The sequence below is a fragment of the Typopeltis vanoorti genome, chromosome 18, assembly GCF_054136105.1.
Source record: "Typopeltis vanoorti isolate ZY-2024b chromosome 18, IOZ_Tvanoo_1.0, whole genome shotgun sequence".
Lineage (NCBI taxonomy): Eukaryota > Metazoa > Arthropoda > Arachnida > Uropygi > Thelyphonidae > Typopeltis > Typopeltis vanoorti.
In genome coordinates this window covers 86,275,767-86,297,662 of record NC_143566.1, presented here as the reverse complement: position 1 = coordinate 86,297,662, position 21,896 = coordinate 86,275,767, and the positions used below count along the sequence as shown (strand labels likewise).

Genomic DNA, 21,896 nt, shown 5'->3' with positions numbered 1-21,896 from the left:
GAGGATTATTAGTTTTGGGAGAGAGAGAGAGAGAGAGAGATAGATAGAAGTCAGAGGGAGCCAAATCTGGGGAATAGGGTCAATGTTCCAACAATTCATAGTGCAGATCCCTTAAATTTCCCATTGGCAAAACATCTTTGTGGGCAGGTGCATTGTCCTGAAGAAAGATGATATTTTCTTCTGAAAACCAGGTCTTTTTCTCACGAAACTTTTCATCTAGTCTGGTTAAAAGTTTCGGAATAATATTCCCCAGTTATTGTTTACCATTTTCAAGATATTTAATCAACAAAATTCCTTTAGCATCTCAAAACACCGATGCCATGGCCTTTCCTGCTGATGGAACAGACTTTGTCTCCTTTAGCGCTCATCAGTCTATCCACTATTTTGACTGCTGTTTGGATTCTGGTGTGTAATGGTGATTCTAAGTCTCATCCATAGTAATAAACAGATGCACAAAATCAGTTTTATTCTTAGTGATTATATATTCGTTTCGACCATCAATTTAATACAATAAATGAACATAGTCTGGCATGATAAAATCTGGATGAAATACCACCACTCACAATATATACTCACTTTAACTTTCACAATTACTAACAGACTGACATAAGAAGCAAAAAAAAAAAATGGTATGGTAGACAAAGTAACCTTGTTACCACCCAGATGCAGCAGTGCTGCCACTGGTTGCAGCATTTTCATCCTGATAACTAATATTTAAGGAATTGACAGCGTATACTAGAAATATTAATTAAATAAACTTTAATATATACTTTCCGATATTTCGGCAAACGTCACGTTGCCATCTTCTTGGGAACTTAATACAAAGACACGTGCACACAAGTACTACATAACAGCAAATGAGAACTGAAGCTAGGAAGCTAACGTTTTCCTAAAGTCCTGATGGTGCCCCCTGGCAGGCTATATTGGTGGTTCTTGGCCTTTGGGCTGAAGTTCTTCTGATAATTGTTTCCCAAATTTGGGGCAGTCTCATGCATCCAAATTTGTTGAGGTTTGGCATGTTCCTAAGGTCTGAGGCTGATTCCATGAATAGTCTTTCATACTTGAATTTGCTGCGGTGTATGACTGTGGCTTTCTTCCATCTTATTCTGTGGCGAGTATCCAGAGCGTGGTCTGCAAGCCCAGAGTGGCTGTACTGGTGAAATCGGATGTAATCCTTGTGTTCTGAGAGTCTGATATTTGCTGTCCTGCTGTTTGGCCAAAGTAAGACAATTTACAGCTGCAAGGGACCTGGTATACACTAGGTAGGTCTAGGGGAAGTGGTTGGTCTTTAGTGGAGCGGATAAGGGATGCCAATTTTCAGAAAATTTTTCTAGTATACGCTGTCAATTCCTTAAATATTAGTTATCATTTTTAACCAGCGTATAAGCCTCTCAACATTTTCATCCTATCATAGAGAGAGAGTAAAGTTGATAATATAATGGTTGATAATCGTCAAAGCATGCTTGTTTTTGATCTCAAGCTATCACATGTCACCAGCAGAGGCATTATCCTTTCCATATTTGAACCTACAAGAATGAAGTCATGCCACAAATTCAAAAAAGGGACAATTAGCTTCCCGTTAAGGTTTTGTCAGGACAACAGACCAGAGTCTAAGAAAGAGGACAATCCTCTTAAAAAAGGGACGTCTGGTCACTCTAACCTGTATGGATAACTAATATTTAAGGAATTGGCAGCGTATACTGGAAATATAGATTAAATAAACTTTAATATACACTTTCCGATATTTCGGCGAACGTCACGTTGCCATCTTCTTGGGAACTTACTAAAAAGACACGTGCACACAAGTACTAATAACAGCAAATGAGACTGAAGCTAGGAAGCTAGCGGTTTCCTAAAGTCCTGATGGTGCCCCCTGGCGGGCTATATTGGTAGTTCTTGGCCTTTGGGCTGAAGTTCTTCTGATAAGTTTCCCAAATTTGGGGCAGTTTCATGCATCCAAATTTGTTGAGGTTTGGCATGTTCCTAAGGGCCGAGGCTGATTCCATGAATAGTCTTTCATATTTGAACTTGCTGCGGTGTATTACTGTGGCTTTCTTCCATCTTATTCTGTGGCGAGTATCCAGAGCGTGGTCTGCAAGCCCAGAGTGGCTGTACTGGTGAAATCGGATGTAATCCTTGTGTTCTGAGATTCTGATATTTGCTGTCCTGCCTGTTTGGCCAAAGTAGGACAGTTTACAGCTGCAAGGGACCTGGTATACACCAGGTAGGTCTAGGGGAAGTGGTTGGTCTTTGGTGGAGCGGATAAGGATAACCACTGAACTAAATCACATCCGTGACACTTTCTCAGCCAACGGCTACCCCCTCCAAAAAATCCAAAAAATGGCATTATTAAAACTCTTACCAAGAGAGCCCACGATCTTTGTTCCAGTGGAACCACCCTCACTACTGAGCTTAACCACATACACAACACTTTCCTCTCCAATGGCTACAGTGATCACAGTATCAAAAAAATAATCAACTCCTCCCCTATTTCCCATCCTTCTTGTCAACAAGAATTTAAAAATGCCATCACCATACCCTACATCCTTGGCACATCTGAAAAAATAGCCAAGATACTAAAAAAGTACAACCACACACAGCATATAACCCCCACCGCAAACTTGCTACCCTTATCCATTCTACAAAAGATCAGCTCCCTCCTCTCTCTCTCTCTGCCTGGAGTTTACAAAGTACCCTGTTCTTGTAAGCTGGCATACTTTGGACAGACAGGCAGATCAGCATCCATCCGCCTAGAGGAACACAAGTCTTACATCTGCAAACACAACTATGGCCATTCAGGCTTGGCTGACCAGGTTTTGGACACCACCCACAGAGTTTCTTGGAAGAAAACCACCATGCTCCACCACAGCAAATTCAAGAAAGAGAGACTTTTCTTAGAAGCAGCAGCAGCTCTCAAAAACCAACCAAATCTGAATAAATACGATTGTATTAAGCTTCCGAAGATTTGGGAAACACTCGTCACCAGAGATCCCACCTTATATTCCAGGCCACCTACTACTGCCCTTAGAGGGCACTCCAACTAGATAGGACTTTAGTGTCACCCACGTGGTTGGCCTCAGTATTATTTATTATTTGTGTGTACGTTACATTAACTGTTTTTGTAAACCCCGTAGATGTCCTAGTGACTAGGACGAAATATAGGAAGTATTAAATTCTATTTTAATTCTTTTTGAGTGTTGTAAAAAAATCCATTAAGCCTCCAACATGAACTTCTAGCATTAGTATACATGAATTGCAGACCCCCGTTAGCTCCATTCCTACCTTGATGCCTTATTCTAACTATCCCATTCTGATTTGTTGTCCTTATTCGCTCGGGTATATTATACTCATTCATACACTCAACTGCCTCCCTAACGTCTGCATATCTAAATCACCCCCCTTAATAAATCTAGTTTTCCTGATTCTGCACATCCACTTCATTCAACAACACTTTTTCAAATCTCCTTACACCGAATCCATTCAAATGCAAACCATCCATCTTATATAGATCCTTTCGCCCATCGAACTCACTCCACATGTCCACAAATTCCACACCACTCATCCTGCATAACCCACGCATAAAGTCATTTGAAATTATGGCCCTCCTAAACTCTTCACTATCATACCGCAGCAAAAGACTAATCATCCTAACTCTTTCACTCTTTTCTTTTGCTACCTCAAGCAATTCATTCAGGTCCTCTATCATTTCCATTTTATCTCCTTTCAAATCATTCATACCTGCCACCACTATCATTTCTTTCACACTTTGCTTTTGCTTCCTAATAGACTCACGTCCTTAATGGTCGCACCAGGTTGGTACGATTTTGTCAAATTCTCTACTATCACACCTCGTACTAACGAATCTCCATACAGCAGTCCCTCCTTCATTTTGTTTATGTTCACAATCATACTCTTATTTTTCCTATCATACTTTTTTTTATTGGCTGGTACACTCAGTAGACATTTGTACATACGCTCCAGCTGCCACTTTACTCTATGTATCGCTCCGCTTAACAACGCGATCTCACTCATTGCATGTATCTCATGTTTTTTATTATCTGTTAAACCATTAATTTGCTCAGTATTAATACCTTTATTCACACTTTCTACATTCACGCCCTCACAGCTCTCAGGTACAACCTCGCAATCTCTTATCATATCACTATTTTCTATATTCTGAAATTTGACAAAAATATCACACTCATGACTTGAAATACACTTTAATTCCTCATTTTCTACACACATTCACTCCATTATCATCATCTAACCATACTCCAACTGCTCATTGCAAAACATACATTTCGCCGATAGTACATTGAATAATCTCCTTTATATTACTGTTATTGAACAAAGATGGTGAACCATTATTACTACCCGCATTTTCCTTCTTACTGGAGCCATGTGCACGCTGCTATCGTATTTTATCAAATTAATAATTGAAACACCAAAAACACACAAACAGACACACTAAGACATGAAAAGCAAACAAAAGTATGTAATATTCAAGCGAAATTGTCAATGATAACTTAAAATAACACTTATCTTATCAGGATCTCTCAACAAAGACGCAATTTTACACAATTTTGTATGACAATTTCCCATACTTTAGGAATAGCAAGAACATCATTACGGTTGAGATTTGGTCTGTGAAGCAGGGCTTCAGCACTTTCTTTATATAACCGTTCATGTTTATATAATGATCTATGTAAAAGTTTGACCTTTTCCCAATGGATCTTATGGTTTGAGTTTTCAACTCCAGGATGAGCAAGGCCAGATTTCTGCGGTTTGAAAAGACAGATGTGGTCCTGATGTTCTGAAATGTGTTTATGAACAGATCTACCTGTCTGTCCAAAGCAAGACAATTTGCAGGAGCATGAGACCTCGTACACAGCAGGTAACATCAGAGGTGAGAGTTTATCTTTAGGAGAAGGTAACAAGTTATAGATCTGGTTGATGGGTTTGTAGGTAGTAGCAAGATTGTATTTCTTCATAATTTTTGAAAGACGTTTGGAGATGCCTTTGACATAAGGTATGGGAATCCTATGGGCTTGTTCTTGTCTAGGTTGATGTGTGGGAAAGTGACTGATGATTTTTTGAGTTGTTTTAAGATCATATCCATTTAGTATGGCCGTATTTTTGATTATTTCCAATTCTTGGTTTAGAAATTCTTCAGAGGAGAAGAATCTGTGTGCTCTGGTAACTAATGATTTAATGATGCCAAATTTTTGAGATGGATGATGAGCAGAAGAACGGTGAATATAGCGACCTGAAAATGTCAGCTTGCGATAGACATGTTAAACTGTGAATGAAACTGTGTTGTGTATTTTTTTTTTTTTTTTTCCATTCACATTTAACATTGTTTATTATATATTAATCATGATTTGTATAAAAGTTATTTATTTATCATTATTTAAGAATTATTATTTAAGTATTTATTCTGAATTTAATCAGCTGTTAATTGAATAAACAATTATATGTGTATAATTTATTGTAACTTATATAATGTAACGTGAATGTTATTATAATTATCTGTATACGAAATGAAAGAGTTGATTAAGTAACTCTAAAATCCTATTTATTGTAATTTTATTAACTCAATGTAATGGTATAGCCTTATGTAATATTAACGAAAATGTTTACGTTTATTTGTTGTCATGGAAACGCATGAAGTAAACGAGCACGAGTGGAACAGACCATGAGCTTCGAGAAGGATAATAAAAAAAATAAAAGGTAACAAGGGAGTTGGGACGGAATTTTTGAAGCGAAAGGAAGCAAGGGTATTAACTAGAGAGGTGGAAGGTAAATGAAAAGTTCTCAAGAGCAGAAGTTAAAAGCGATAGTATCTTATAAGCGAACGAAGACGAAGTGAATCTTATAGTCAGCTGAAAGTGAAGTCAGCAGTGATAATAAAAGGAAATTAATGCCGTAATCGGATAATATAAAGAACTGGACGCTCAGTGGAGAATTCTGAATAAATCCAGTTAGTCTAGAATTGCGACTTATTTCTATGTTGCCCTAAGAAGAACTATACAGAGTTTAATTGGTTAATGAGTGATAACAAGGATAATTAATGTACCCTACAGTTGATATTTAGAGTTGTGAAGCGCGGTTAAAAGTGTTTTAGTTATAACTGTGGAAAAGTCTTAAAGATGCGTTCTTAAGTGTAATAATTATTATTTTGAAAGTATACTCACAACGTGATTAATATACTAAGGACGATTTCTGGTAAGAACTGTTATATTGATTTATTTCAATGCATAAAGGATTGAGTGTTAGTTACGCTATGTTTAACCTAACTTTAACTGTGGTAATTCTTTGAGATTGAGTATTGAAAATAAATTTGCTTGAGAAATATTTACAGCTATTAGTGCCTGCGGTGTTTTAAGCGTATAGCATGGCTGAGAGATGCGTGGAAACTGATTAAATAGGAAATTCTATTATATTTAAATTAAGTGAAGGAACTTTGTGACTCAGAAACTGTGAAAGCTTATGTGGAAGTTGGAAGATTGAACTAATGTGATTGACTTGACCTAATGTTTAACTTGATCCTATTGTTTGAGATTAGAAGTGAAATGTATGTATGTATTATATAACTTATATTAAATGTTTTATTTTGTTAATCTAATTGTGTTTGCCTGAATTCCTTTTTATTGCACCGTTCATAAAAATTCGAATCTTGCGGGAATCCCAAGTGGAAAACAAATACTTCGGCCAGAATGAATGAGGAGACTACTAACTAACTATCTGTGAATTGATCCTGCTATATTATATAGACTGATGTAAGGATAGAGCGGCGCAGTATAATAGAAATTTCTCTACCTTGGATTGGTGACCAATTCATAATTAGTTGTTTTCTTTTTATGAAAGTAACTTATAACAAGATGACGGATTCGAACATGAAAATAGAACGTCACAACAAATGGCACAGCCGGTAGGATGTGATTTAATCGATAAGAAGTAATTTAACAACTATAAATTAAGAGATTGAATTTGGTTTTGTAATAATAATCGTAGAATTACTCCCTGAATTTTAGAAAGTAAATTAAATAAATCACAATGAACTGGTTATAATCTGGAATCAGGCAAAGATAAAAATTTGTTTTAAAATAGAAGGATTGTATTATTTAAATTGGTAATTCATTAATCACTATGGCTGTTACATCAAGTTCTGAAATGAATGATAGTGAATTCTTTCGTACGGTGAACCCACAACAAGTCTTTCCCCAATTTTCAGGTGAAGAATCAGATGATGTACTATTTTTTTTTACCTATGTTGAAAAACTTAGAGAAATAGCAAACTGGACTGATTTTCAATTGCTAGTTTTAATCAGAAGTAAATTGATAGGTAAAGCAAAAACATTCTTATATTCTTCTCCAATACTTCGGGAAACGTTTGAGTATTCTAAATTTAAGGAAACCTTATTGTCTCAATTTTGTAAACTTAAAAGTGTAGGCCCTAATTTATGGAAGTTACAAAGAGTCGTTCAAAAGGATAAGGAAACTATTACTGATTTTTACAATCGGTTATTGACACTAGCCAACAGTTTGAATGTTACTAATGAAGATAAACCTCACTTAGATTGGGCTGTATTCCAACAGTTCCGGCAAGGTCTTAGGCAAGAACTAAGAGAAACAGCATATAAGAAAAAAAATTCTACTTTAGAAGAGTGTCTCAAAAGTGTTAAGGAAAAAGAACAAATATTAGGAGACCTTTATCCCTCAACCAATGTAAGTCTTGTGAATGTTGTGAATAAGACTGATTGTTCCTTCAGCCAATCAGATGTTGAAAAGAGAAATAAAGATGAAAAAGGAAAAGCAAAGAATATTGGAGAAAACTCAAGTAGTATTAACTGCATAACTGAAAGTAAGGAGCAATTTGACAAGAAACTGATGACAGAAGTAAAAACTTTAATTCACCAGGAGGTGAATAAATTGAATCAGCTAATAATAGATAGTCTTAATGAAGTTGTGAAACAATTATCAGCTAATTCCTTGAAGACTCAAGAAAATCAAAACCCCACTACTGATAAAATAGATGAGATGATTAAACAGGAAGTGAAAAAACAAAATCAACCTATTTTAACTAGTCTAAGTAAAGTAATTCAAGGACTAGATAACGTTAGACAACAGATGTCTGTTATTCCTCAATCTAAGACAGAGACAAAACAAAGAAATCCTCTTAAGTGTTATAATTGCAACAAAGTTGGACATTATGCCAGGAATTGTTTCCATAACAAGGAGAACAAGTATAACAGCAGATGGAACTCAAAATTTGGATATGTAACCCACAAAAGAAATAACAGAATTCAGAAGTATCAAGCATCTAATGAAAGAATGATGAGAATTAGAGGAGATATCCTGGGCTCTAAATGTGACATCTTATTAGACACAGGATGCAATGCCTCTACCATCAGAATGGATTATTTCTTAACCTTAAAGAACAAACTATGGAAGAACACTGCCAAGCTGAGACAACCTGTAAGGATTACTTCTCTCTCAGATTCAAACTCTGTAGCATATGAGAAACTTCGAGCAAGGATATACCTACCAGAATTTGGACTCTATGTGTGGCAAGACTTACTTGTTGTTCCCACTACTTCCAATTTGAGCTCCCACATTATCTTAGAAACAAACTTCTTAGCAAGATATCAATTCTCTTGTGATTTTTCTAAGAAGGAAATATCCCTGATGAATAAGAGGAGATATACCAAAAGAAATGAAATTCTTGATTATGATAAGACTAGGCATCAGACAAAGCAGTCTAGATTGCTATATGAATTGGGACCATCTACTAAAGGAGAGTCATCTGTAAATCAATTATCTAAGAATAGTGATGATAACTCTGATGTGCACTATCAAACTGACACACTACTTGTCATTGATAAACAACAAATAGTAGTGACCAAGCCTGAATCGGAAATTACCAATAATAATAATCATCTAACAGTTGAAGTCAATTTTGGAAATGGAACCATCTTCTTTTCTTTGGATGTGTAAATCCAGAAAGGAGATGATACCCTGTGGAGATTCTTTTTCTAGAGTAAATTTGATGTGAGGGTGAAGAAGGTTTATTTTATCTAGAAACAGGTATAATTCTAGTTTGGAATGATCCCAGACTGCAAAGACATTATCTACATATCGTAGCCAAATTTTTGGTTTGGGTTCACAAGTGAAATTTTTTTTTTGAAAGTGCTGAAGCCCTACTTCAGAGACCAAATCTCAACTGTAATGACATTCTTGCTATTCCTAAAGTATGGGAAATTGTCATACAAAATAATCTCTTTACATGTGTTATCTTATTCTAATGTGATTTTTTTCCCCTTCCAGTTATATTTTAATTTAATTCTATAACACGTGACTGCACGCATATTGGGATTCCATTGTAATCATGCACCCAAACTGTATGTTATTCCTAGTATTGTTCGAATTAACTGTACTGACGATGTCACAAGATACTTGGAATGAAATATTTACTTATTAAAACTGATCACTGTGGTTATTACGTGTGTTTGTTTAGTCATGAATTCGCCACAGGTTTCATTGTATAAAAAAGTTCTTATTTCTAGAATGCAGGCATCTGTGAACCCACAGTCTTGATGTGTCTTTTCTGTGGGGCTTGGGACTCTTTCTCCTGATCAGTGGAAGGCTGTTCAATAAAATTCATATCACCTGCACCTACTGCCATGTCCTTATGGTGCAGATTTTCTTTAATTATCAGCCAAAAGTAGCATTTTCATCATGCTTTGTTGGGATACACATTCATTCATTAACGTTACTATTTTATTCTCAAAGACTTATATCAACTGACAGAGGTCTGTGCCTAAAAGAATCCTTGTGGGACAGTAGTTGCATGTGTGGTGCCCTTTTGATAAGAGTGGCTACGCCTCCACTAGAACTACTGCTAGCAAGTTTGTTGATTAGGATATAGTGCTTGGCGAGTCTTTTTTCTAGTTGTACCACGCTCTGGGGGCGTGAATACTTGTTTCCTGTAGCATTACAATATCCAGCCATGTTTTTTTTAAAATTTCGTTCATTAGCAGGTTTTGACATTCTTTGGTTTTTAGTCCATTACAGTTTAGGCTCATTAGCTTCATTTTGGTTCAGATTTTTTGTGTGTTACAATTGCTCAGATCTATTTCTTTATTTTATTTTTTCTGCTTTGCTTCTGGCTCTGGTAACATTCAGCATGACTTTAATTTTTGTCCTTCATTGCATTTTACGAGGTATGTTTAGTATCACTGGAGATTTGTTACTTGTTTCTCCTTGAGATTTAGGATTAGTGATTATTTATGACTCATTTCGGGGTTCCTGTTCTGGTAATACTTCTAATGAATCAGGACAACTTTCTGGAATTTCTTTTTTGTGGCTTTCCCCTCTCTTATCATTTGATATAGAGATTTGGGGACCAGTGATTTGGTTGTCCTTTTGTAACCTATAGTCTTTGTTCTCTTCCCTTTGATTGTTATCTGTTGATGCTTTTTGCTTCCACTAATAAATATCAATGGAAGATTACCCTTATTTTCATCTTTGCATTTCTCATACTCTTTTGTGTCTTGCATGCCTCTGCCTTCCATGTCTGGGTGCTCTGTTTTGTCTCAGTATGGATGCGTACGTACTATCATTGCATTAACCTGCTGCATGACCTAAGCGATTGCAATTTTAACATTTCGGCTCATTGTGGTGTCGGCATAGGTGTCTGATTTTTTTTTAAAGCAGAAGCAGGAGGGCAGCTGTCCTGGGACGATGACTATTAACATAACCATCTTCACTCGTATAATGTATGGGATGTCATCAATTTTTGCTCCTTCGTTGAGTTCTATAACTAATTTTTTTTTGTTACTTAGAACATGCGACAGTCATTATTCTTAATTGTTGAGGGTGCAATGTTTTCTAGAAATTCTATTTTACTGAATTCCTCAAAGTGGAGATCAACCAAGTGATTTGAGTTGTAGGGTGGCATCCACCATCAAATTCATGATATATATATCCTCAAGGGGGTGTACAGGATATGATAGTACTACATGAAAAATATACATCATCATTAACTTCCTATGTACAATTTTCCACCAAATCAGTCTGTTACCTGTCAAAACTCCAACATTATCAGGTCTTCTATAATATTTCTGTCTTCTAAGGCACTTTTTACTGTTTCAATCTACCTATATCTTCTATAAGGCTTTTTCCTGCCAACCTGGAAAAAAACACTTGTTTAGGAAAAAAATCTTTCCTCTCCCATTCTGCTTAAGTGACTATACCAACTGAGATTAGCTCTGCTAATGCAGTCCTCGATTCTGACAACATCTAGTTCTTTCCTAATATCCTCATTGTTAATATGATATTGCCATTGATGCCATTTGTTCATACCCCTAATCTTTCTCAGGACTCTCATATCTGCAATCTCTAGTCTTTGGTCAAATGTTTTACTTATAACCTAGCTCTCAGATCCATAAGTTAAAATTGGTTTGAACACTGTCTTATATACAGCTAATTTAGTTTTTGGCTAATTTCTCTCTTATTCCATATAAATTTATTCAGTTGACTTCAGTTGACTGCTGACTTACAACTCAAATAAAGACTAAGTATTGCTTGATATAATGCCCCATTAACACCACATAACTGTAGCATTTTGAATAGCTCTCTCTTGGCACCTTGTCATATGCCTTTTCCAGATCTACAAAACTTAAATACAGATCTTTGTTATATTCCCATGATTTCTCGACTATTTGTTGTAAAGTGAAGATCTGATCCTGACAGCCTCTATTTGGCCTGAATCCGGCTTGTTCTTCACCAAGCTTCTCTTCCACAATCCTCAACCGTTTCTCAAGTATACTTATCATATATCTTATCAGGAACACTCAGTAATGAAATACCTCTGTAATTCTCACACTCAGTTTTATTTTCCTTTTTATATATGGGTACTATGAGAGTTCTACTCCAATCATTGGGAATTCGTCCCTCTGTCCAGGCCTTCTGAACTATGCAGTGCAGCCACTTTAAGACTTTTATACCACCATACTTCAGCATTTCTGGTCGAATATCATCTACTCCTGCTGCCTTTCCACATTTCAGGCATCCAGTGTATTAAAATTTCTAGTTTCCTACGTGTATTTATATTCATAATTTTGCAGGTTTCATTCCTCACTTGGTATTCCCCATGCTGGCAAATCATTCCTTAACTGTCAGTTGTCTCAAAGAAAATAGAAACACATAGTTATATTTTAGATGATCTAAATGCCACACATCACTTCCTTTAACTTTACATTTAGTATGACTTTTAATAATGTCCTCCTTGATGTAAGGACCACATTTTGCACATCACATTTGAGAATTACATTTTTAGATCGATCTATTTCCTGTGGTAGGTTTAGCTATTTATAACTGCAAGTTATAAACTATAGAATGATTTTCTTGTTCACTGCATAATTTAGGTTCAGTACAGCTACTTTTATTCATAATACTATGTATATCACAAGAGGGCTGAAACAAAAAAGTACTTATGGTTCCTGCTTGGTTAATCTTTGCAGCAGTCTGAGAAGCAGCAGTTGACCTTCACACTTCCTCTGTGGCATGCAGCTTGAAGATCAAAGAAAGGGTCACGATTTTTAGACCATCATTGTTAAGATTAGAGTGGTTGATAAGAATTTCACAGGCCTCCTTAAATTTATTGTTCATACCATGTTTTGGTGTGATGTAAACAACAGGTGCTTTTCTAGTCAATCCTATGTAAAGTGTTCAGGGCATGATCAAAAAGGCCAGCTTTACCATAGTTATTATATTTAATGTGTCGTTTATGTTCCTTTTTTCTGAAAGGAATTATGCATCCTGTTTCTCCTATATAGGGCAAATTACAGGTGCAATGAATGTGGTATACTCCAGGGTGGGCCAGTGGATCCTTGGATGAGTTGAGTAAGTGCTTTAATTTTGCATACATATGGTTGTATTTCTGTAGTATTCTGTTTATTTTATCCGACATCCCTTTAATGTATGGAATGGTTACAGTTTTATTGTAGTCTAGTTTATTTTTGCTTTTAAGTGAGGTCTCGTGAAGAATTTTGTTGATAGTATTTTGGCTGTAGCCATTTTTAGGAAGATATTGCTGATCATTTTTAATTCATCTTTAGGTGCTTGTTGAAAGCCCTGATTTTTAGTATATTAATGACAGCTAGTTTTTGTGTTGGGTGGTGGTAGGAGTTTATGTGCATATATTAGCCAGTATGTGTCAGTTTCCAGTAAACAGTGAAGGTATGACTGCCAGAAGGAAGACAGATGACAAGTGTATCTAGAAACAGAAGTATGTTTTCTGCTTTTCAATCTCAATTATGAATTGTAAGCATTTGTGTTGTTTGTTTAGGTGGCTGAGGAAAGTGTCTAATGTCTGGCAGCCATGGAGTCAGATGCTTTCGCTATCTGGCCCCATGTTTTTTTTTTGTGTGGCTAAACACTGTCTACCTACCAAAAAAAGGCATAGCTATGGGCTCACCATTATCCCCCACCCCAATTGCTAACTTTTGCATGGAATATTTTGAGCAACATGCTCTAGATTCTTCTCCTTTAAAACCCAATGTCTGGCTTAGATACGTTGAGGATACTTTCACTATCTGGCCCCCTGGCTGCTAGACATTAGATTTTATTTTCATTTTATTTTTACTACAGCTTAGGCCAGCACTGTTTATCAAATAACCATTTATCAAATCATTGCCCCTTTAGTATTGTGTTGAATATCAATACAAATACCACACAACACAATACACTATGATTAACAAGAGTGGAGCACACCACTTGTGAAGAAACAGTGAACCAGTATAATCCCTACCTGGTTTTCAACTAAACTTCAGCCTTCAATACTTAGAGATTTTGAAGAAAACCCATAAGATTTTTGCATATTTCACAAAATATCTGATATACTTAACCCTCAGCCCATGTCGCTGTATTCGATCAATGTAAACCATGTCAGCGTGATGTTTTTATTGAATTAAGCTGGCGTTCAAAGAGCACATTGTTAATACATTCCAAAACATGGTACAATCAATAACAATAGCAAAAAAATTATTTAAATAATTGTTTAAACAAATAAGCGTCAGAAAAGGGTGAAAAGACTGAAAAATTTAAAAAATTCATATCTCTGCTTGTATAGACCAAAACACTTGTTTTTTTTTAGTTTTTGTAAGTAAATGTGTGTACGTTAACGCAAAATTAATGACAAAATCGTATCTTTAAATTACAATAACTATTTTTGCAATTGAAAGTAGTTAATTTTACAGCAATTGTAAAAATGTAAAAAAATGGTATAAATGCACATTGTTTTTTTTTTTATTTACATGATTTATTTAATAAAAATATTCATTCAAAATGTATTGTTTTACTGAAAAACTTGATAAGTTATAAAGAAAAAAAGCTTACAAACATTCACAGCATAAACATACCTGGTGTTCATCACAAACTGCTTTTTTGCATCTCATGCAACCAGAAACCCATGTTTTTCTTTCAAGGTTTGTAGGACAATAATAACCTTTTTCTTTTTTCCATTTTGTCGACATTAGCCGGCTCGTTTCTTTTTTGAAGTATAAATAAAATACTGCTTTGCAATGATTTGTTTAACAAAACATTTTCAATATGATGCTCCAGGTACAGTTTAGCGAGAGACAATGATAAACTTTTTAAAAAGTTCTGACAAGCCAAGCCCTCATTTGCTTGCAACAAATTGTGCAAAATAACAGCATTTACCCCTGCCTGATCTAGCATCCTGTAAAAGATGCGCAGTGGCCACCTGTTTGTCCGTATCACATACATATCTAAAACATATGACTAATCTAAAACATATGTTAGCTGTTGCGTATGCTGAAATTCATTTTATCAAAAGTGTCGATGCCACCTTTAGTAGCATTATAAAACTCAACGATCTCCGGCTTTTCTGAAATACCAGATTTACCCTTTTTTATGCAAAGTTGACAATGCAATAACAACTTTTTTTTTTTCGGACAAAAGGAAAGAAGCACTAAATTTTAAAAAATGAGCATTTCTCAAAAACTATTTTTTGTGGCTAAAATTGTTGTAAAATTTTTTTTAACACTTACTTCACCCTTCTTAGTCATTATTGCACAAAAATATCACCAGACACAGTAAAAAAAATTAAAAAGAGCACAAACTCAATATTTCTGATATTGAGCACAAACTCAATATTTCTGATATTGAGCACAAACTCAATATCAAACACCCGTTGCTCATGTTGGTGGGACTTTTTTGTCCTTCAGCAACTTCGAGGCCTCTCTACACTTGAAAGAACAAACCGAAATTAACGGACTACCAGCCTACATTGAAGTGCTCGGCCTAAAGTTTTTTACCACTATCACAGACAGTGCTACCTGTCACATCCTAAAAGATATTACAACCAATAGTTTTCAGCTGAACAAAAAAGTTCCACCAACATGGGCAGAGAGTTATTAGTGCAGCAGTATATGCACCACTGCTAAATCTAAATATGTATATATAATAAATACCCTGTTTGTTGTTGATCTTGATTTTCTCCTTCTCTATAAGGCATCACACAGCAATCATAAAGATATTTCCATATTCTTTTGTAAATATCTATTTGCACAGCATGATTCTTAAATAAAAATGCTCCATCAAAAGACATCCTGTGAAACCAAGTTTAAGTTCTATGCAACCTGTAAAGCATATGAAAAATTGTTTTAATTATAATAAGTAAAAAAATCCTTTTGTTTGTGTTGAAGTTAAATAAGCTTTACATAAGACACTAAAAATTTTTTTTTAAAAAATCATGGTGAAAATGTAATTTTAAATTCTGTATGTGATATGTTTTTTTTTAATTGAAAGTCCACATTTGAAATTTAGTAGTTAGTGCAAGATGAAAAATAAAAAACACTTAAGTAGATAAAAAACACATATCAACAAAACTAATATACAAAATCAGTAGGCCCAGTTTGTAATTCTAAAATTTCAGTGTTAGAAATATAAAAGTAAAAAATGTAAATTAACATTACCCTGATAAAACAGTTTCAATAAGATTCAATACTAGAAATACTATTCATCTATTAAAATAACTGACATCTCGACTACTTAGTGGTGGAATGTTAGCAGCTACATAATGAAACATGGAAGAATAGGATATTTCATATATCTGTTATATATTATTATTATAACGGTGTCTCCACAGAGTCAGAAGACTCATTGTAGGAGACCCTAAATCGACACACTAACCATTATTCACACGATACCTATCCTACTTCTCCTTTGATTCATTCATGGGCAAAGCATTTACAATCACCTCTGACAACGTATTCCACACAATTCACTATCCTCCAAACAAAAAATCTAGTCCTAACATCCTTGTTAACCACACTCTTACACAACTTCCAGGGATGACCCCTCATTCTCTCTCTTCCTGCACTGTAGAGAAAAAAGTCATTAGTATCAATCCTAGAAAACCCCTTTAATAACCCCTTCTATCATACTTCCTCTTTTACACCTATTAGCTAGTTTTTGGAGTCCACAGATTTCAATCTTTCCTCAAAGGAAACATTCCACAGACCTGCAACAATCTTTGTCAGTAGCCTCTGAATCCTCTCCAATGTTTCTTCATCACTGAGGAATTCCAGGTGACCAGATCTGTCTGCAATAGTCCAAATGTGGTGTTGTTAATGCCTTATAAAGTGAAACAATAACTTTAACATCCCTGCTTGTCAACGTGTTCACCAACAACAATAATTTGATGTGCTGTTTGGCAACCTTTGCAATATCTAAATTTAAGTTCTCTATCCACAATAACCCTCAGGTCCCTTGCCTCATCAACTTTTTGCAGTTCAGTTCCATTAATATAGTACACAGCATATAATCTCATCCTCCTAAAGTGCATCAGCTTATACTTAGCAATGTTAAATTTACAGCCATTTACCACCAGCATATTTAAGTCATCCTGCAAGATATCTACATCACTTTCATTGACTTCTTCCCCATTTTGCATCATCAGCAAACAAGTCAATATTTCCTGTCAAATTATTTCCAATATCATTAATGTACAAATTAAATAACAGAGGACTGTACCAAGCCCTGAGGTACACCACTGTCACCTGCCTTCTCATGGACTCAGCACCTCCATAAATCACTCTTTGATATCTATCCATCTCTATATAACAAGCCCTGTTTAATTTTAAATGACATAACTAGGATTTTCATTTATTATTATTAATATAGAAGACCTCCGTGAGGTCAGTGGGCTCACTGGGACGGTTTCATTCAACCACTAACATATCTACAGTGTGCCATAAATTTTTTTGTTCACCATCAGTACTTTCCAGTAATGCATTTAACTTATCCATTATTCTAAAAAAAAAAAAAAAATCTACTCCTCACTAGTGGCCTTTCCCTTAATGCATTGCAGTATATATGTCTGCAAGGAGATGTGCTTTCCATTATGGGAGATACTGAGACAAGGAGTGATGAGAGCTTGGTCCACCTTTGGAGTTGCCTGGTGTTGCACTACTTTATCTCAGTCCTGAAGATATTTTCAGGCGCAAACTTTGTTTGCTTACACTTGGATAAAGGATTAAACTAAATTTATTAAATTTCGTCATCACATGCTAAACTTTGCACATTACAACTTCCAGAGGACAGACTCTTATTGTCTCTCTTAATGAATAATCCTTTGGTGCATTAATCAGATAAACCTCCAGTCATAAACAAATTGACAGTGGACTGAAGGAGCATACACTTAGCAGATCAAAATTTACCTATTCCCATGGGAGATAGGAAGCTGAAATTTTGCACAAAGGTAGTTAAATTGTATAACCTGGTTTGCCAAGTTGTTAGTGTATCTGCCTGCCAACCAAGCTGTAGGTTTGAATTCTGCCATGGGCATGAACATTTGTGATTGTCTTTAGGCAGGAGATGAATTTCATTGTTCAGTGTGAAACCACTGTCTGGCTTATTGGAGGCTTGAAGCAGCTATAAAAAGTTCCATATTTGGTCACTTGAGCAGGATCTCCGGGCTATGTAAAAAATAAATAAAAATACAATGCATATGGTTGATAAAATAGAAAAAAAAAAAAATTGCCCACCCATTGTACAAATGTACAACCGCTTTTCAAAAAACCTTTCATGGGTGAGAGAAACATGAAAAATATTAGAAAATGGAAAAATTTTTTCCATTAATAAATATATATATAATAAATATAGTGACTCCCCCCCCCTCCATTTAGAAACACACGGCACTTGAATTACCTTTGCCACAAGTTACCTGATAAGGTATGGCATATACTGTTTTAAAGGTACAACTTGAGAACAGTAAATCGCCAAACAACTATTCAAATAAGGGGCAAATCTTCTAAATACAGTGATCACTGGAGTGTAGATGAAAATATTATCAAAAAGAAAAATCCATTTTTTCTGGACTCTGCCAAGTTTATTAGGAATAAGAATAGTGTGCGATTTATCATATTCAAAAACTGCACACAACCCAAGTGCAGCCTGACGAAGATGTGTGGTGGAATAACACAATGGAAATACCGTAGTCTGAGTACCAAAACCAGTACACACACACAGAAGTGGTTTTTGTTCTTATAATTAGCACAATTTCTACTGCAATACATCACCTAACTCGCTCACATTTCAATAATATATGAGTGGGGAGGAAAGTACTTAAAACTATACGAACTTCGCAACTTGCAACTTCATTTTAAAGGAATTTTTATTCATAATTTCAATTAACATCAATGAACGTACTTAATTGCACTAAGAAAATTTGCATTCCAGACCTTCTCAACTGCATCAAAACACGCTGATTAATTTTGATGGCGTATATTAGAACACAGACTGATAAGTGAATAATTATTTATTGACTTATTGCTGATATTTCACTGGTATTATAACCAGCATCGTCATAGCACAAAAAACAGTGTGTCACAGTACACGAGACTACAATGCAACTACATCAATCTGGCTGAATATACTAAAGCAACAATATACCCTATTGTTGTAGTCTCACGCACTGCGACAGTTTTTTGTGCTCTGAAGATGCTGGTTATAATACCAGCAATAAGTCAAGAAATAATTACTTACTTATCAGTCTGTGTTCTAATATATATATATACCGTCAAATTGAATCAACATGTACAACGAACACATAAGCTTTCTACATGTTCGCATCAAAACACACTGCACACCACCGTGTAATTTATCGATAAGTCGATAGACGACGTTGCTAACCCGCGATATGTGAATACGTATTCCTTGAAAAATCGCAATGAATATTTTTTTAGAAAATACAATTTTTAGGCATAATTAGGTATAATGCTTTCCAGACTTATGCCTAATATTTAACTTGTGTTTCCAAGACACAGAAATACTAATCCCTTAAAAATTCAATTTTTTTTTTCCTTTTAAAAATCATATGCGTTAAAGAAAGGATAAAGAAGGATAAAAACACAAGAGGGATAAAGAAGATACGAGAGATTAGAAGAAGGGATAAAATTAATCATATTATTGGGCAGTGGATGGTGTTGATGTAGATGATTGTTAGTAGAGGTTCGGTATAGTGGTTTAGACGGAATGTTGTACAGTAAGTGTCCTCCCGCGATGAGTCTTCGGACTCCTTGGAGATGTCATGAATAATAATAATAATAATAATAATATGGAAGATGGGAGAGAGATGAAGGGGGAATCGTGGAAGTTAAACTTGAGTGCAGTTAAGAAAATGGTAACAGCTAGATTTTTCTCTCACAGAGCGGTGAGTTAGTTTGCTTGCGGAAGTAGTGAGTAAATCTAGAATGAATGAATTGAAGTAAAGCTATGACAGCTCGTGTGGGTGGTGTTTTTCCTCCATGAGTCCTTGACTCCCTTTAATAATAATAATAATAATAATAATAATAATAATAGGAGAGGAACCAGACTAAGTGTGCTTCACCCCCATTTTAAACGTGAATAGAAGAAAAAAAATACCGGTGAAGATTGAACTAACCTCTCCCCCTCACTGTTCAAAAGTTAAATAAATGTAAATGGCCTCATCTACTTTAGGGGAAATAAAGGTTAGCAGATATATTTTTTTAAAAGAAAGAAGTCATCCACGCTCGATTGGTCGTTTCCTGGATCAACAGCGATCGCGTTTGGTGTTATACCTCATGGGCATCAGGCGATTAATATTAATAGGCCACAAGACTCCGACTCTTCTGCGAGCAACAAGGGCAAAGAATTATATTACAACTGGAAGAAGAAGATCAATTAAAACTAAAGAACTTGACTTTATATGAAAACAAGATGATTACGAAACTTTAATTGGAATCAAATCCAGCATTAAAAGGATACCAAAAGTGACTGGAAACAGAAATTTCCTGATACAAGCACTGAGCACCAGTTAATGGAACAATGAAGATTTATTGTAAGAAATAAAGGTTTCGGTGATGGTGAATTTGAAGAATAGCAAAGAGGTTGTCATGGAATTCTTGCAAAGAATTGATGCAGTTTCAAGGTCAACGGAAGAAAAATTTCAAGTAAATTTCTTGAATAGAGATAATCTTAATCAGGCCTACACAACTTGATTGTCTTTGAGGGCCAAACCCAACTTGGACCACCTGACCAAGGGCCAGATCACTTCGGACCTAAAATCTTAGACTAGTCCACTGCAGCTAAACTTAAATAAACTTGTTAGTAGGTATATAGGAAATACTAATTAATATGCATATTTAACTTTTTTAGAGAGTTACAATTAAAATTATAATCAAAATTATTTAAAACAGATATAGCTGCAAAATCTCTCAATAAAAACCACTTTAACATAAGCACAAAGTTTACTAATAACTTCACTGAGAATATCACACTTATTCTCAGTGAAATATCAGTGACTGCTGTCACATTGTGACATTCAGAATGTCACAATGTGACACATTGTATTTGCTTGTTGTCACTATTTTATCAAAGTTTGTTGTTTGAAGTGGCTGTTCTTAATGTGGCCCCTAAATTTATATCACTTAAAGATGAATGCTGTTTGGTTTTGTTCAAGTTCATGACCGAAAATGTTTGTTCACATTTTCGGTATATGTGCTCCCAAACAAACAAAATACCTGGTTGGCAGTATCCAACAAACTTTTAAAACTATCCTGATCCAGAATAGAATAAAACTCTTGTAAAATACTTTCCCTATGCTTGACCCGATAGTTTTCAGAACACTGGAGATCAATAACTTCCATCTGGAGTTCGAAAGGTAGATTTCCTGCTTCGACAGGAACTGGATCCTCAATCACTTTTATGCGGACTTCGTCTTCATCATTCAATGGCATTCTTTTCTGAAAATCCTCACTTAGAAGCCATACGGGTTTCTTATATTTTCCAACCATCATGGAATGATATTCTGGCAACAAGTCAAGAAATGTGACATATCCCCCTTAGCAAGTTGATTTTCAAACAAACTTAATTTCATTTTGAATGCCTTTATAAGATACATTAACTGAAAAACAAATTTATTTTTTCCTTGAAGCTGTAAGGACATTCAAGTGACCCAAAATGCCACACAAGAAAAATAAATCTTAATTCCATTCTTAATCTATTATTTCTGGGAATATTTCCATATCTTCTTGAGATTCCAAAAATTCAACTAGTTAATTTTTTTAGAGCGACAAAGCGTGATAAAACATTACCGCAGCTCAACCAACGTACATCAGTGTGGTATGGTAGAACTCCGTACTCGGCATCATTTTCTTCTAGAAACGCCTGAAATATTCTGCGTTTCAAATCCAGTGCTCGAATATTGTTGACAAGAGCAAATACTACTTTAATCACGTGATCAAACTGCAAAACCTTTGAACATAACACCTGCTGATGAATTAGGCAGTGAAATTTTGTCAATGGTTTACCTGCATACTGTTCAATAAATGTTACAGCACCAACAT

General features: G+C 35.3%; 1 long non-coding RNA gene across 4 annotated transcripts in view; it reads right to left on the bottom strand.

Moving 5' to 3' along the window:
* LOC150096894 (uncharacterized) overlaps positions 1-19,188 on the bottom strand; it is a 158,790-nt gene extending 139,602 nt beyond the window's left edge. For all 4 annotated transcript variants that reach the window (XR_016549820.1, XR_016549821.1, XR_016549819.1 and 1 more), the window contains exons 1-2: positions 18,739-19,188; positions 15,498-15,665 (exon numbers count right to left, since the gene is read on the bottom strand). This is a non-coding gene — a long non-coding RNA (uncharacterized LOC150096894). The remainder of the gene's footprint in view (positions 1-15,497; positions 15,666-18,738) is intronic.
* Between the last annotated feature and the right edge of the window lie 2,708 nt (positions 19,189-21,896).